General features: G+C 43.8%; 1 protein-coding gene across 2 annotated transcripts in view; it reads left to right on the top strand.

Annotated features, from left to right (window-relative positions):
* Window positions 1-3868: 3868 nt before the first annotated feature.
* The window catches only part of RAB5B (RAB5B, member RAS oncogene family), a 46960-nt gene continuing 32153 nt past the window's right edge, over window positions 3869-18675 (top strand). The window contains exon 1 of one of the 2 annotated variants that reach the window (XM_075591368.1): window positions 3869-4024. The gene's annotated coding sequence lies outside the window, so the exon portion shown is untranslated. The remainder of the gene's footprint in view (window positions 4025-18675) is intronic. The other variant, XM_075591369.1, reaches the window with a different exon arrangement.

The raw sequence follows: 18675 nt of genomic DNA, 5'->3' as shown, positions 1-18675 counted from the left end.
AGTTTGGCTGGCTGCAGACTGGCATTTAGTCAGTGGGGCCTCAGTTCACGTACCAGCTAGTATTTTTAGTTGCACAATGTGTGCAGAAGGCCAACCACCCACTTTAAAGTAATACATTTGCAGACCTCTGGCAGCAAAGAGGTTAATTCAGCCTTCAACACCAATATTTATGGTTAGGCTTCTATGCTGTATAGAATTAAGAAACCAACCTCATCCCTCCTCATCTCCCTACCCCTTTTCTCTCTCCCTCTTCTCTTTACACCACTTTCCCCCCCAAATATCTCTCATCACTTTCCTTTAATATCTTATGATGTCCCCAATTCTTTCTGCCTGTCTCCTCCAGAATTCTTGCTTTCTCCTGACGTGCCAACTGACTTCCTCTTTCTTTCTTTGGCTGCTTTCTGTATAAACTTTATAGCTATCTTACTCTGCTTATCTGCCACCAGGCTATGTGCATTATGATGTCACGTGCCAATTACATAGCCTACCAGGTACAACACCCAGTGGCTGGCTGACTTGGCAGAGAAATTGTCATAGCTCATAGAATAAAAAATAGAATGTACCCAGACAATAACCAGCTCCTTGATCGCAGGAACCATCATGTTAAGATATCTTAAGAGGTGTCCAAATACATAGCAAACAGACAAACCGCTTTTCAAAATATATAGTAGCAGTATGAAATGTTTTTTTATAAATTGGTATAAAGTATAAATGGATTTTATTTGAGGACACAACGCTTACAAAGTAGCAGATGACTAAACTGCCATGTTACATTTCCCCCCCAGCTAATGTCATGTCCACCCCTGAATAAACCCCAGAAATATCTTTGCCTCATTTTCTTGTTTGAAAAAAACAAAGCAAAACATTTTTTTATTAAACAATCTGCAACCAGGAAGAAACCACTTATCTTGTAGTTTCTTGCTTTTGGCGTGGTTACTTCTAGCAATTTAAATTTAGACGCTCATGCGGTGTGCGCTCACCCGCGCTTGGCGCTTGCATAAACAAAAAAAACTGACTTTGAACCGTGCTCAGGTTGCCTGCAACGCCCACCCCCCGGGCGCGCTTGCTAAATAGCGTGGACACCTGGCGCTCATGCTTGGAGAGCTGGTGACATCACTGCTCTCCAAGCATGAGCGCGGTCAGCGCCAGTGTGGCCGCAGACTTAGGCCGAGTCCATAGAAGGACAGGCCGCGCTGAGCCGGGCGGGCGCTCAGCGCTGAGCGCCTGCATCCTCAATGAGGATGCCTTGAGGGGGCTCACGCGAGCGTCCGCAGGCGTGCTGAGGCGCTGGGATTTTCAGCCGACAGCCAAGCTGTTTTTCAGCGCGCTGTCGGCTGAAAACATGCAATCAGCCTGAAGCAGCGTCAACGTCACTGCGCCGTGATGTCGGCGCCGTGACGTTGATATCAGTGTGTCGCGGGCGATTGACCCAGCGACGTCACTGCCCCGCCTCCAACCACCTCCCCCCCCGGCTCCCTTCGCGCACGCTGGCTCGCCTGCAAGTCCATGCAATCGCGCAGACTTCAGCAGGCGAGCGTCAGCGCGCCTCCGCTCTGATCAAGCCTCTATGGCCCCGGCCTTAGAAAGATACTTAAAGTTGAAGCAGATGTATGGCTGCAGTCTAACTACCATAGTTTAAAAATGAAAATTACATCAAGACATACGCTTGGTGTAGCAGTCCAGTTAGTATTTTAATAGCTTGTATTTGCCCCTTCCCACTGATATGCTTCCACAGCAATTATATGAAGCTGCAGCTCGCATACAGTTTCTAAATACAAGTACATGGAAGGCATACTATTAAACTGTACCTATTTACAGGTACTGTACCCAAACCAGCTCTACCTATTTCTGCCCATGATTCAAGCTTGAAACCATCAACTAATTAAAGCATGTTGAAGGGTCTGTTAAGGTGGCCATCTTTAATGTGACCTATTATAGTGATTCCCTTACACTGCAGTACTTCGATCACTGTTACAAAAGTAAATGTATTTAGTCTGCTGAAAGTGCCTTAAAAATAGTACTAGCAGCGCTGTGCCAAGTTTTAACAAATAAATCTGTTTATTAAACATGGGGCTATGTTATCTGTGCGCGTTTCATGCTGTAAAATAGCAAGATTGGGAGGCTTAAAGTAAATCCATTAAAAAAGGGGATTATTTTTGTAAATAAAAAAAATAAAAAGTACTGTCCCTATGCACCCCCTCTTATACTTTCTCTGTATATAATCTAAAAAGTACTGTCCCTGTGCATCCCCTTATACTTTCTCTCTGTATATAATCTAAAGAGTACTGTCCCTGTGCACCCCTCTTATACACTCTCACTGTATATAATATAAAAAGTACTGTCCCTGTGCACCCCCTTACACACTCTCACTGTATATAATATAAAAAGTACTGTCCCTGTGCACCCCCTTATACACTCTCACTGTATATAATATAAAAAGTACTGTCCCTGTGCACCCCCACTTATACACTCACTGTATATAATCTAAAAAGTACTGTCCCTGTGCACCCCCTTATACACACTCTGTATATAATATAAAAAGTACTGTCCCTGTGCACACCCTCTTATACTTTCTCTGTATATAATCTAAAAAGTACTGTCCCTGTGCATCCCCTTATACTTTCTCTCTGTATATAATCTAAAGAGTACTGTCCCTGTGCACCCCTCTTATACACTCTCACTGTATATAATATAAAAAGTACTGTCCCTGTGCACCCCCTTACACACTCTCACTGTATATAATATAAAAAGTACTGTCCCTGTGCACCCCCTCATACATTCTCACTGTATATAATATAAAAAGTACTGTCCCTGTGCACCCCCACTTATACACTCACTGTATATAATCTAAAAAGTACTGTCCCTGTGCACCCCTTATACACACTCTCTGTATATAATATAAAAAGTACTGTCCCTGTGCACACCCTCTTATACACTCTCACTGTATATAATATAAAAAGTACTGTCCCTGTGCACCCCCTTATACACTCTCACTGTATATAATATAAAAAGTACTGTCCCTGTGCACCCCCTCTTATACACTCTCACTGTATATAATATAAAAAGTACTGTCCCTGCAATCCCTCTTATACACTCACTGTATATAATATAAAAAGTACTGTCCCTGTGCACCCTCTTATACACTCTCACTATATATAATATAAAAAGTACTGTCCCTGTGCACCCCCACTTATACGCTCTCACTGTATATAACATAAAAAGTACTGTCCCTGTGCACCCCCACTTATACACTCTCACTGTATATAATATAAAAAGTACTGTCCCTGTGCACCCCCTCTTATACACTCTCACTGTATATAACATAGTGCTCATTGCATTGGGTGTGAGAATGCTGCTGCTCTCCCAGCTTGGTGCAGTGGCTGACGTCAGAACACCGGCCTGATGCGGCACTGGTCAGCTATGTGCAGCTGGCCGGCCTCTCATTGGTTTCGTTAAGTGACACTCGGGCAATTAGGGGGGGGGGGGCATCGTCCCCTTAGAGCGTTCCCTGAAGCTAATTGGTCCAAAAGAAAAGTAGCCCCGCCCACTTAGGTCACCTTATGTTGTTTATGATTTGCTTCCCTTCCTCCTGCATGTCACAGGCATTTCCTGAGAAGAACTAGGGGGCACAGCCCAAGGGAGGGACTTCTGCTCTAGAGTATGCATTCCTTTGGCTGTTATTTATGCCAATCACACACGCTAACTTCCTATTGGCTACAATGACCTATCTTTCTTTGCACAGTCTTAAAGTGGTCACAAGGGGGTTTCGCCTCTTCTTTAAGTGGGTGGAGCGGAACACGCCTGCTCAATAGCCATTGGTGTTCTTGGCTGTCGATCTGTGACGTAGCCTGGACCAGCGGCCTTGCTCAGGTTGTGATTGGCTGGATTTCCTCACGTCATGCTTCGGCCGTCCCCAGCTCTGCCGTAGGGTTTGATTGACTCTGCAGTGTTGTGTTCGTCATCCGAGGCGGAGCGGGAGCGGTGAGCGCCCCGGGGAGAGGGAGACGGTGGCTCCGGGTGTGAGGTAACTTCCTCCCGGGGAGAGGGCCGGGCCCTCAATCACCGGCAGCGACCGCGTGATATGGGACACAATCCCTGCCGTGACGTGAGAGCCGGGTACTTCCCCATGTAAACACACACACACACACTCATCCACATTATTTTATCTCCTATATATCCTATATCAAGCTGTATATACGGTATATACTCGGTTCCCTCTCTCTATATATGTATAGCATTTGTGATTTGGTGACAAATATGTGAATGGAGAATAAATACCCCATTCAAGGCCTGGCAGGGATGATAAAGTAAAGATAACATTTCTGAGACGTGTGACAATTGAATAATAAGAGTGTGATGTGGTTTTTATAAAGCAGGTCCTGAGGGATGTATAAGATTTTCTCTGATGTGCTGGTCAGGTCACTGGGGACTTGTCAACATACAATACAAGCATATGAATAACGTCCACCAGTGGCATACTCTGATAGTGGCTATACGAAAAATATAATTGAGCAATATTTTGCACGTGCAACGTCTGATAACTACTTACCAGAGCTCTACCCAGGATCTCCTCTTACCTCTCCCTTTAGCCAATACCACCTCCTTTGTCGATCTCTCTGTGTATGTACCCCAGGGGTCTGTCCTGGGACATATGATTTCTCTTTAAACACTAGGATTAGGATAAGGGACCGATCAAAGTCTCTGAATGTGTCTCTGCTATATCATCCTATTACCATATATTTTGCTGAAAGGGAAATGGGATAGAAACAAGTTTAAGAAACGGATAAATACACCCTTACTGCCACAATACATGTACATTGTAGTACAGGTATATGTTGGGCTACAAAATTGTCCAAATGAAACAGCGGCTAAAGGACTTTGAGTCTCTGAATGATACACTGATGTGGAATTATGGATGTTAATAGAAGTCTTGCATACTTCCTTTTTTTTTTTTTTTTTTTTTTTTTTTTTTAAATCCAGGATGTAATAGTGACAAACTATTACATGACACATGACAACTGTTCTCATTTGTCAGAAATAGCAAAGAAAAGTCACTCTTGCACCTCTGGGATCCTAGGGAAAATAACACTTGAACAGTATACCTGTAAAGCCACCTGTCCTGCATCCGTGAATGCAGTTTTTAATGCTAAGTTTAAATAGGTACGTCCTAGGCAGGAAAATCTTCAGATGCATATGCCGGTACAGCCCAGTAAATAACCGCACTCATCTGGATCTCAATACGGCAACGATGTAAGCAGAGACTCGCCAGCCAGGCTCTACTCCACGGATACCCAAACTTGATCAGCTTGGAATACTCCTATTTAGTACAGCGCTTGCACTGTTCTAAAGGGGTTATCCACCTCTATTTCCTCCGTATAGGGCTGATCGTGTTGGGAGACTTGTGAACCCCAGTGTCTTGAAAATGACAGGCTTATACGATCTGTGTCCTGACCAGAATCACAGAAGTAGCTCTTTACCTTCCGCCTTTCCAGCTATTACGGTGGCAGGGTGTAGTGACTTGGTACAGGCCACCCTTCGTGTTTCGTGGCTCTCGGCCCCTTCGGGGGGAGGGAGGGCTGCACTGAGGTTATCTGGCTGTATTTATAGAGACCCTGTTAAAGGGGTGCTATTCTTATTTATGGAATACCACCATCAGATACATCGGGGGGCGAAGTATTTTTCGGGGGAGGGGCAGCAGCGCAGGCGGTTACAGAGGCCCCGCACTCTTCCCCGAGACATTAAAATTAAATGCCGGGGGATCGCGTGATGCCTCTGCAACATAACTTCAGATGGCTGGTGTGTAACGTGTTGCTATGGCAACGCAGCGTCGTGACATGACCCTGTGGCGCCATTTGACGCTCATAGCCATGGCAACGCGGCATCAAATGACGCCGTGGGATCACGTCACATCACAGGTTGGCGTCAAATGATGCCGCGGGGTCATAAGAGGAAAAGGGGGGTGCGACCAGTGAAGGGAGCAGGCCGGGGGTCGCAGCTTCAGAAGTTTGCGCACGCCAGAGATGCATCATGCAACCAGATGAGATGTTGCGGAAGTGTAATGGATAAATTGCAACAAATAAGGTTGTTGCAAATAAGTGTAGAAGTACAAAATATTACAAATAAGGCCATATAGGCCATATAATATATCTATATATTTAAAAAAAATGTATTATGAATACATATTTCGCAGTGTTATATAATTGTGTTTTAGCCAATTTCTTTATCAGTAAAATGTTTGTATTTTGTATGTAGATTCCGGGTGTTTTTTTCCCTTCTCTTCCCTCTTTTGTTCCATTTCCATTCACAGACTGGTCTGGTTCTAAGCGCAGCATAAGGCCATACTTATAGTGCCGGCGACGCAACGTCGCCGAAACAAAAGCATTGCCGCCGCCACGTACGCTTATAGTCGCCGTTGCAAAAACTGGTAGCCGGCAAAATTTGATTTTTCAAGGGCTGTCGCGTCACGTGAACCAATCAAATTGCCGGAATTACGCGCCACCGCTGCCCCGGCAAAATATAACTTTCACCGGTGGCGACGGGTGACGTCACCCGTCGTGTAGCCTTCGACGGCACTATAGGCACGGCCTATGGCCCAGTTCACGGTAGATGCTAACGTCCGTCACAATTTTGTGTTGTTCGGTGGGAGTTTTCAAACTGAAAAGCGTTGCCGCTACTACTTTTTGCCGCTACAACCCAAAATGATATTTCGGGCTTCGGTCGCGTCACATGAATTGGTTCAGAGAACCAGCTCCGTGACGTTTGCCACGCCCCCAAACGACGCGTTCCAACTCCTGCAGCCAAAGCACAGATCGCTGGGCTGCAGGAGCGCGCGGGGGAGGCGCGCGGGGGAGGCGCGCACGGACGCAGCTTCCACTCTGAACTCGGCCTAAGAATCTAGGAGACCCATCAGAAGTAATTGTCTGAGTTTCTCCTTGACTCCTAATACACTGTTTACACTTTTGATCACTTGAGCCATATTTTATTTGTGTATTTATCTAAACACTTATTTAGTAACCACAATTTTATATACACATACACTATATCTAATGTTTTTTTTTTTCCTTTTGATTGTTACATTTATTGGTTCAGCTCCTATTGGCTCACTTCACCCCCTTTTTTTTTTTGTCCTATACACCTTTTCCTAATGTCAACTTGTATGTATGAGGCTCAGGACTGTGACGTATCACATTTGTATATACTTGAGGCTCAGGACTGTGACGTATCACATTTGTAACATATTTTGAATCCAGCAGAGGCATGTGTCAGGCAATTGCACATCAGGCCAGGATCGCTGCTCATCATTACTTACATGGTAGAGACCAGGTTGAATAAGGCTGCACTTATAGTGCCAGCGACGCGACCGATGACAGCCGCCGTCACCATTGCGATAGTTGCAATTCAAGTTTAGGCGACGTCGCTTGCTACAAGGCCAGCGACATCATACAAGAGGTGGCAGAGGGACGGAGAAGCTCTCTGATTGGCCACAGGGGGAGACCGTCACCGGAAAAAATCAAATAACAGTGACTATCAGATTTTTGGTTGCGCTGCCGATTGGTCGTGCTGTCGCGTGCACTATAAGCGCATCCTAAGGGACTTCAGTCTTAAAAGACATTTGCCACCGCGTTGCCATGGCGACGCGTGTGAGAAGCCGCCGGAGCCAAGGTAAGTTAGGTTTACAGAGGCCCTGCAGCTCCTCCGGCACTTCATTTAAGTGCCTTCGGGAAGCGCGCGGGGCCTCTGTAAACCCCTCGCGCCCCCAGTTTGCGCACCGCTGCTTTATCGCATTTGTTTAATAGTTAGGTCTTTCTTGGTATATTAAGCACTTAATTATTACCTTTCCTGAAAACTTTCAGGTGAGTTTATTCTCATTGAGGTGTAACCTGCCTGTAACTAATGCAGCTCCAAAGCTTAAGCCGGGGGTGCTCAAACTAGGGGGGTGGGGGGGAGTGTGTCTGCAGGGGGCGCAAGGTTTACAGAGGCCATTAAATTAAATGCCGGGGAAGCGGCGAAAGTCTCTGTAAACTGCACTTACCTTGGCTCAGACTGCTTCTCTAGATGAGTCAAATTACGCTACTGGGTCATGTGACGGATGCCCAGGCGCCGTTGCTATGGTGATGCGCACGTCACATGACCCCGCAGCATCATATGGCAAAGCGGCGCCGAGGAAAGGTAGGTGAAGTCCGCGCGCCCCTAAATAATTTTGCGGCCCCCACATTGCGCACCCCTGTTCTAAGTAATTCCAGATATAATTCTCCTTGTGAGGATGATCATTGTCATTTTGTTCGTCCCACCTGTAGCGCACCATTCCAGATAAAATCCTATATGCTTCAAATTAAGTTGCTCAGGTAGCCTCAATTCCATTGTAAGTCTGTATTGTATGTCTTTATATAGCGCCATTAATGTACATAGCGCTTTACTGTAGTAATACACGTGGTAATCAAATAAATAACAGATAATATAAATAACAGATCATGGGAATAAGTGCTACAGACATTAAGGAAGAGGAGTCCCTGCTCCAATGAGATTCCATGGTTGCTTTTATAAGAAACCAACCTCCTCCTCTTCTCCCCCCCACCCCCTTCTCACGCTATTCCATCACTTTCCTTTTAATACTTTTAAAATGTTCCCAATTCTTTCCGCCTCGCTTCTCCAGCATTCCTTCTCATCACCTGCCACCTGACTTCCTCTCTTTCTTTCTTCATCTGCTTTCTGTGTAAACTCCATAGCTATCTGACTCTGTTTGATGTCACGTGCCAGTTACGTAGCCTACCAGGTGCAGCACCCAGTGGCTGACTTGCTTAGAGAAATTGTAATAACGCCTAGAATTACAAGATATCCAACTGTATCCAAATAGACAAAAACTTGATCCTTGATCTCAGGAACCATCATGCAAAATTGGGTTATTACGATAACTTAAGACAGGGGTGCGCAAACAGTGGGAAGCAAGATTTTCTTGGTGGGGGGTGCTTGGAGGCCCCGCGCTCTTCCCCAAAGCATTTAAATTAAATGCTGGGGGACAGCGCGATTCCTCTGTAAGTTCTCTTGTCTCCGATGCCTCAGATGGCCCTGCTGTGTCACTTGACACCGGAGACAAGGGCAGGGGGGCGCAGGGGAAAAAAGTTTGCACACCCCTGTCTTAAGAGGTGTCAATGCATAGCAAACAAACAGCTTCCCAAAATATATAGTAGATGGTCCCACATGGAGCCTAATATTCCTAGGAGCTCCCCCTTTTGAGTGTTCCAGAGGATCCAAACCATGACAGTTCGCCTTATTTTGATATATAAAGTAATCCTTCCAAGTTTTTGTTCTAGGCCTTATCCCTGTCTCAAACACAGCAATGGATACAAGTACCGTAATATAGAAAGTGATGAAAATATACATCACCTAATCACCCGACATTACGCTCCTTTAAGGCAGGGCAGCGCAAACTTTTGAAGCTGCAGCTCCCTGCCTGGCCTCCTCCTGTCTCGCGCCCCCTCTCCTACCTGCCCCTCTCCTCCTACCTCCGGTGTTGTCACCTGACCCATGGCGTCATTTAAAGCCGGTGACGCCCCGTTGCCATGGAGACGCGTCTGAATCCCGGTACGTGTTACTGTTTCAGAGGCCTCACGCGATCCCCGGCATTTTAGTTAAATGCCTTGGGGAGGAGCCGTGGGACCTCTGCAACCCCCCTCCCCCCCAGACAAGTCTCTTGTCTCGCGCACCCCCCATCCCCAGTTTGCGCACCGCTGCCTAAGGGACCTTCCTCAAAGATAGTCCCTTTGGGCACTGAAACGCCTAGAAATTAGATGATGTAGGAATAAGTCACTTTTGATTATTACTTTACTTGTGTCCAGTGCTGCTAAGCATAATCTTGTTTTGGGTTATAGTGACATATCCGAGACTGTATAACACACCCGTCTCCTCTTTACACTTGGTATCGCCAGGTGCATGAAGGCAAGAAGTTGTTGATTTTAGTAAAATTCTGTAGAAGTCTGGTTTTATTGATTCTAACCTTCAACCTGTGAAGTTCCACTTTGTAAGATGTGTTGGAATTGCAGTAAAAGGACAGAACTTAACACGAGATCTCATTCTCGTCCATTTTAACAGCCGTTGTATAATTTCATACATTCAATAGCTTGTCAAGTGTAAGGCTGCATTTATAGTGCCGGCGACACGACATCGCGTCAAAACAAATGCATTGTTGTCGGCGCTTATAGTGCGCGCGACCAAGCGACAGTGCTACCAAAAATATGGTAGTCACTGTTATTTGATTTTTTTTTTTTTTTTCCCAGCGACGGCCTCCCCTTGTGGCCAATCAGAGAGCTTCTCCGTCCTTCTGCCTTCCCCCTTTCTGACGTCACTGGCCTTGTAGCCAGCGACGTCGCCTAAACTTAAATTACAACTATCGCAATGGTGACGGGTGATGTCATTGGTCGTGTCGCCGGCACTATAAGCGCAGCCTAAGCCTAAAAATCTATTTGCCAGAAGCACTATGGCATAATTGTACAATGCACATGGCTTTTGTTAGTGTTGTTGTTGGCTGAAGGCTAACTGGGGAAAGAATTGTGCAATGATAGCAGAGTCCCAGCGCTTAGTTTAAAATAGCTTTTTAACTGTTTTAAGGAAAAGAAACAACAAAAACCAGATCTCCCCCCAAATATAAAACTGGACTATTTCGGAATGGTGTATGACTGGCATTGTGATGGAAAATAAAGTGCAACTTTAAAGTGTGGTGCATTACGAGCGCGTCCTGCCCAGGATTGATCTGTTTGATGGAAGTGAAGGATTAAAGCCGGTTTTACACAGCGATGTGTAGACTTGCAGTTTTTTTTTTTCTTTAAATATACGCGTAGTGAGAATGTTGTAAACTATAAAATAGTTGATGCTGATTTACAGTGCACTGCTTATTAGCATTTCTGAGCAGCGCTCTAGTACTGCATGTTCATAGTTGTAGGAACCTCCCATAATACCAGAATGGTGGTGGTTTTACTTGCTGGAACACCCCCTCACTGAACATATACATACTGGGATCTAGAGTAATAGAGCCTATAACTGCATACTGTACTTTCTAGAGTTGGGCAATATAATGATATGATGGTCATTTTGCAATTAGAAATTACGATGTCTACTAATTTAAAACAAAACAAAATGTATTGCATTATTGCAAATAGCTGTTTGACTCATTGATGTTTTACGGGCTTGCGGTTTAAGGCTGCGCTTATAGTGCCGGCGACGCGACCGTCGCGTTAAAACAAATGCATTGTCGTCGGCGCTTAAAGTGCACGCGACAGCGATGGAGCAACAGTGCTACCAAAAATCTGGTAGTCAGATATTTGATTTTTTTTCGGCGACGGTCTCCCCTTGCGGCCTATCAGGAGCTTCTCCGGGCCTCTGCCCTCCCCCTTTTGTGACGTCACTGGCCTTGTAGCCAGCGACGTCGCATAAACTTAAAATATAACTTTCGCAATGGCAACGGGGGACGTCATCGGTCGCGTCGCCGGCACTATAAGCACGGCCTAAGACACAGTAGCTTTAAAGGGGCAATCTCTCCTAGGACCCACGTGAATGAATTACAGTTGTGGGTTTTATCTGGATAATTGATTTGTTTAAATGTTGCACTTGGGAGGGTGTAGCCCCTTTGTGTAATATCGCTGTGTTAAGTGCGTGCAGAGTCCGAGTTCCCCCTTCCGCACCTCCCCTTAACTTTTTTGGTTCTCTCATAAAGACGGGGTCAGCAAAACATTTGATTAACAAACACTTCCCCATTCAGAGGCGCCTAAGAAATTCAACCGGCTGACCGTGGGATCGCACCTTTTTAAAGAACATGGAAGGGAAGGGGAGGGTTAATTCCCACGTGTGATGCTAACCAGGAGTAGGCAATGTTTGATCATGGTATAAAAATATAAACACCTTCATAGCATAGGACAGTTCATAAGACTCAGGATTCCAGATAGTCCAATGTTCAACACACTCCCATAGATTGTGCCACTAGCCATATAGGTAAGTCTTATGTGGTGGTCTAGATAACCGTGTGTGGGACTGATCACATAAATACTCTTTGATAAACTCTTTGATAAAGCGTGGGATACCACGGGAAACGCGTCAGTGTTCTTTTTGGCTGTTACTATGCCCTAAAATAAATTTTTGCACCTAGGATATTTTGTGGTTTGCAGTTTGTGGTTTCCAATCTTCAGCAGCAGCAGCAGATGCACCACCGTTTTCCCTGTACTACCTTTTTAAAGAAGACAGCTACCTGTGGAAATGGGCTAACCACGCGTCATTACCGAGGTTCGCAGCACTCCTTTCTTACCTCAAGGATTGCTTAGCCCTACGTTTTGCCCATTCCCCTGATTCCCTTCCTTAACCCTGATGTCCTGGGATAGGGGGCAGTAATACTGCTAAATACATGCCATATGTATAGCCTTTATTATGACAAAAATGCTTTCAAATTAAATTGTTGCCTTGCATGTTTAGTGTTCTTGTCTTTGCTTCCTATTCACAATAAATATAGCTGTTACAATGTAATATATATCGTAGGGTATATTTTGTTGTTTCTCAGCTACCCCAGTCTGAAGATCATCCTGACTGTTAACAATACTACAGTTTCTTTCCACTAATTCTCTCCCATGTACTTCAGCATCGTCTGAAAACAATCTCTACTCTGAAGGGCAACTTTCCTGCTAGTTAATAAAATGGGTTGGAAGACGCATGAAAGTTAGTCTGCATATTGGGTGCCCTGGTTCTTTTTCTGTAGTGAGAAGTGGTATTGGAATGATGGAATTCCATGTATGCTGGTGGTGACCACGCTGAGCATACCGCCTCTGACATCACCGCTGAGCATACCGCCTCTGACATCACCGCTGAGCATACCGCCTCTGACATCACATACAGGGAAAGACTCACCATAATAGAAATACACAACAGATTACAGAGACCATTTGACTTCAGAGGCTAATGCGTGTTCTCGGGACAGTTTTGATCTAATTATGAATGATTCCTACAACAGGAACACAGTGTAAATCCTAGTGTATTTCCCGAGGTGTGTGGTTTGTAACAGTGTATCATGCGTGTGCTTTATATGAGAGAGCATAGTGCACGCGTGTGCTTTATATGAGAGAGCATAGTGCATGCGTGTGCTTTATATGAGAGCATAGTGCATGCGTGTGCTTTATATGAGAGAGCATAGTGCACGCGTGTGCTTTATATGAGAGAGCATAGTGCACGCGTGTGCTTTATATGAGAGAGCATAGTGCACGCGTGTGCTTTATATGAGAGAGCATAGTGCATGCGTGTGCTTTATATGAGAGAGCATAGTGCGTGTGCTTTATATGAGAGAGCATAGTGCATGCGTGTGCTTTATATGAGAGAGCATAGTGCATGCGTGTGCTTTATATGAGAGAGCATAGTGCATGAGTGGCCAACTCCAGTTCTCAGGGGCCACCAACAGGTCAGGTTTCAGGGCTATCCCTGCTACAGTACTGGTGGCTTGAGCCACCTATGATGACAACGGGATAGGCTTGAAACCTGACCTGTTGGTGGCCCCTGAGTACTGGAGTTGGCCACTCCTGGCATAGTGCGTAAGCCTGAGCAGATGTTTTATTAGCCATTGTCTAGCACAGTTTATTTGTAGAACTGTTTGCAATTCATGCCTTTTTATTTATTTTCTATACATATAACAGGATTGCAAATCATAGAAGTCTTACAGTGCACATGCAGCACAGGCTCCAACGTGGGTTTTTTTTTGTTTTTTTAAAGGTTTTACTCTAATTGAGCGGCAAAAAATGAAGGTAGAACCTGCTTTAAAGTTTTCTTATGCTCGTTGTATTGAAATTTACTTATTTTTTGTAGAGTTTGTCACTGCCACCTGAAATAGATGCGGAGAGGCACAAACTCAGTAGCTGACTATAAATACTAAAACCAAATGTGCAGGGAATGCATTCAATGTATGGGCAGCAAGATAAGGGGTTTGTGCATAACCCAGATTTCATGTGGTGAGTGGTTGCACCAAAGAGTAATTAACCCTATCAAGCAATTGTACCAATTCAGCACAGAGTGCCAATTGTTAAGTATTGTAGCACTTGCCAGCTAGCACCTTTTAACCTCCACACACCGTTTGCACCCACTTTTTAATAAACCCAAGACATGAGTTTTATTCTTTGATTTAGTATTATGTAGTAGGGACTAATATTTTTAAGTCGTAGAAATTAGTTTGATTTTCTTTCGGCACCAATTTGTCACTTGAGGACATTTTCATCAGTCGGTTCTGTTTCTCACATTCTGTTTTAGTATCTTACACTACTACTTTTTGGGAAAATCTTGGGGCAGAGAGATACGATATCTGGACTTACTGGGCCTGTCTCATGTACTCAAGTGATCAGGTGTTTCATCTTCCTACATGGACATAAAGGTTATGTAAGGGGTGTTGTGTTTTGTTTTTTTTAATTATTATAGATGTTTCCAGTCTTTGGAAGCAGGCTGCAACTATACCTCATGTTTACCCCAACTCTAGATATTACTATCTACTTTTTGAAGCTTTTAATGTGGTATCAGAGTAGAGCTGGAATATCTATCCTATGCCACTCCCTTTTTGTCATATCTCTTTGGGACATATTGAAGCAAATGAGCAAAAATAGGTGTATTTCATTCTTGTATAGCTTGTGTATTAAGCACTTTACCGTGTGATATATGTTGTGCATGTCTTTCCATCTAGCCTTTAGTTGCTGCTTTCCTGTTCTTTGTATCATGTACAGACGGATTTAAAACTGCAGTCGCCTCCTTGTGTTCTCCATGTGCAGCCTCAAAGTTGGGATAAGCGGCTCAATCATCTCTTTACCTTGTCATGTAACCTTATTTTCAGCATTATAACTACATTCACTGAGGTTGCTGTAGCGCTCTGGCTGCTCTCATACAGTAGTAAGCAGAACTCCAACTACCACAAAGGAACTTGCTGCAGTAAAATGTCAGAAGAACCACATTCTCTTTTTAAAGGTTAAAAAAAAAAAAAGACACATTTTTAGATTTATTGTCCCTGAACCAGGATGTTTTCGGACCTCCAGGACACCACCAGGTTTCAGATATATCTGCGGGTAAATTAACACCAGTGGCCCTAACTCCTGTGTTTTTTTTTTTTTTTGCATTGCCAACAAATCTTCTGACCTTTCACGGGTACTGTGATTCCACTCCATGGTACACCCTCCCTCACCTCCCCCACCCATGCATGTACTGTAATTCAATAACATGAAACACACGTTTTGAGGTGGGATTGTTGCTTTCATGTAACACAATGTGGCTACATTTGACACTCTAAATCTGGCCTTGCTCTGATTACGACATTCTATCTTCTGTGACGATATGATGTCTCAGCTGCGCATTGACACATGGTGTGTGTGTGTGTTAGTATTAAAGCAGCAATGCTTAAACCACCCAACCAGTCAAACTCAAATGATCGCAGAACATGCCAGTATTGGGAATACGTTCCTCCTTTTTTCTCATTGTGGTTTTTGAGGACAATAAACCTTTAGATGGCCAGAACCCCAGCGAGCAGATGATTCCTGGAGTGGTCTGACTCATGACTGATGTGGTAGGAAGATACTAGTGCGCTCCAATGAGGCTCATTTTCTTTGCGCTCCCCTATTCTTCTCATGACTGATGTGGTCAGGTATTGAGCCATGATGCCAGTGTAATTAATAGCTGTATTCATTCTTGTGCATTTCACGGTTGGGCTGTGTGTAAGTTTGAAAAGCTATAAATCATGAAACACACCTTTTTACTATACACAGTCATGTAACACATTCTATAGCATTCTTTTGCAAACTCCAATATCTGTTTTTAGCTGGTACTGCACTTAATTTGGCATTTAAAGCAAATATTTGACATTCTAAACACCCATTGTGGTGACTGCCTGTAGGTTAACCGTGCAGATTTTCCTCCCACCCACCTTCCCTCTCTCAGGCAATACAGGGACATTTGGTACAGAATTAGGAGAAACATGAAATTGAAGGGAAAGAAACGTAAGGAGCCTCTTTCCAGAAAAGTGTATAACTTGTGGTATTAATGGAATCTCACAGACGAGGACAGTGCATGGAGTGCATTGATATCCACTTATCAGTTTTAGAACTCCCCAAGTTTAGCCCTCGAGCAAAGCCGCCATGCATTCAGGCTAACACCTACAGTACCCCAGCAAGCTGTGATAACCGGAGTTGGTTTCATTGGTTATTGTTTATTAGAATAATCTGATAAAAAATTGTGACTACGTGGTTGCTCTTGGGGGCTGAAACTTTGAGGGACGCTTATGTAGTAATAAAGGATTTGTTAATTGGTATATTTTAAAAAAAAATGAATAGAAGTGTGTTATGAAAGGGCTTGGTGCTATGTAAGTAGATTAGGGCATTTTGTGTGGGTGTGCCTGCCGAGTGCTCTATGGACCAATGATAGCTGCTGTTGGATGTAACTTGTACTTGGCACAGAATTTGGATGTTTCAGGCTGGCTACTAAAAATGCAGTCGTCTTTGCCACCTAAACGGCATCAGTTTATGCCACTAGCAAAGTACAGGCACTTATTTACCATCATAATCTTTTTGCTAGCTGTGAAGAACTGGCACAGAGCAGGAAATGTACATTTATTTTGGTATGCTGTAACTTTACAAGACTGCACTAGAAGAATGTTACGGCCACAGACGAGTTAACCCTATAGGTTTATTCGTAGGGAAAGCACCCACTCTCAAACAGTTGTATTATAATTCTTCAATGTGTTCTACAGGGGGTTAAAGACTACGACCAACAGGTTAATTTATGATAAGTCCTGAGATCCTTGCCCCAAATAAATAGTTACCTGGGGACCCACGAAATTGCAACCTTTCCTTTTGCTCCAGGAGCGCGCACACAAACATTCTTTTTTTCCTATGTATTTTCCAATACTTGGGTTCAGTGTGTGTGGTCTTGCTTTTTATTCTTGTTCCAGGTGATCCCTTTGTTACAATGCCTCTCTGTCTTGTCGGGTTAAGTAATTTGTACCTCATTGTCACTATAGTTACACAAATAGTTGTGCAAGAATAAATGGTCACTGGCAGCTTTAGGATTAACTGCACATTTCTCTTGTACAACCATTGGCTGTACAATAAATGAGGCCTGTACAGAAATATACATTGTAAAAAGTGTGCTGCTAATGATCGTCGAGGGACTTGCCCCAAAGCAATCCAAACGTACTACTTTTTTAGCAAAGGGCAACGTACTAATAGTAAGTGCTGTACTGAGCCTCCCGTAAACATCCGCTAACCAAAAGGGAAATTACAAAATATTGCTTTTAATTTACTGTTCTGTCAGAACAAAAATAGAAGTTTGATAGTGTCTACAAACTATAGCCCTCAATCTTGGCATTTGACCTGCTTTCATGGCAAATGGGAGTAAATTGTACGTTGCACTTAAATTGATGTTTCAGACTGGCTTCTACTCCATACAATAGTCTTGTCCAGTATTATAGACTGCTGTTAAGTGGCAAAAATAACAATTCCAGCATATTCTTTAATAGCTGTGGGAAACCGGCATTGGGTGCAGGAGAAACTCTTTAATAGCTGTGTTTATTGATTCGTTCCGTGATGAACCAATCAATAGCAGCATTGAGACCTTAGATACATGTGAAACAACAGTTATCCTGTTGGTTCCATGTGGTTACTTTATTCCTATTGCGTGGGAAGTAGGTTTTTTTTCCTAAACTGTACTTTTTTTTTTCTAATGAGGAGCTGATTTTAACAGTACATTATTTCCGTTAAATGTGCCTCTCAAGCACATGCATGTGTTGGGTGTAAAACATGCTGCCTATCAGCATCTCAGTGTTTTATATCTCCCTTCATGGAGAGTGTCCAGACATTGTAGAAAAAAGTGACAACATGCTTTTCTCCATATATATTGTCGGTAGATCTGCACTGACCCCATTGTACGTTTTTGTGCATGTTCAGAAGAGCGGTGTTGTGTGCGGACCTTGCCTCCTTACATTAAACTACATTTGGTATCACAAACTCCACACTGTTATATGATGGGAGGCTAGCTGTAGCCTATGAATTCCATATTATAGTTTTTTTGTTGCTCATTAACAATAGTTATTTGCAAAGTTTTTTTTGTGGTTTGATATAGCACCAGGTTTAAGTGCACACCCTGTGCTTTCATTCGACTGTGTAGTAAGTTGACGATGTTAATTAGGCATGTGCTGGAAGATTATCTCTCCAAGGGAATCTCAGAAGTGTTCAGCGAAGGCAACTATTTGTTTTAAACTGTAAGCCGGTCTTAATCCTTGCAAAGGTATTGTATGTCTTTATTTATATAGCGCCATTAATGTACATAGCGCTTCACAGTAGTAATACATGTGGTAATCAAATAAATAACAGATAATATAAATAACAGATCATGGGAATAAGTGCTTTAGACATAAACGTAACATTAAGGAAGAGGAGTCCCTGCCCCGAGGAGCTTACAGTCTAATTGGTAGGTAGGGAGAACGTACAGAGACAGTAGGAGGGAGTTCTGGTAAGTGCGTCTGCAGTGGGCCAAGGTTTATGTATCATGTGTTCAGAATAGCCACAGTGCTATTCATATGCTTCTTTAAGCAAGTGTGTCTTAAAGTGGATAGAGAGGGTGCTAGTCGGGTACTGAGGGGAAGGGCATTCCAGAGGTGTGGGGCAGTCAGTGAAAAAGGTTTAA

The sequence above is a fragment of the Ascaphus truei genome, chromosome 3 (assembly GCF_040206685.1).
Source record: "Ascaphus truei isolate aAscTru1 chromosome 3, aAscTru1.hap1, whole genome shotgun sequence".
NCBI lineage: Eukaryota > Metazoa > Chordata > Amphibia > Anura > Ascaphidae > Ascaphus > Ascaphus truei.
Note: the sequence above shows the minus strand (reverse complement) of the source record. Positions and strands in the feature narration are given on the sequence as shown.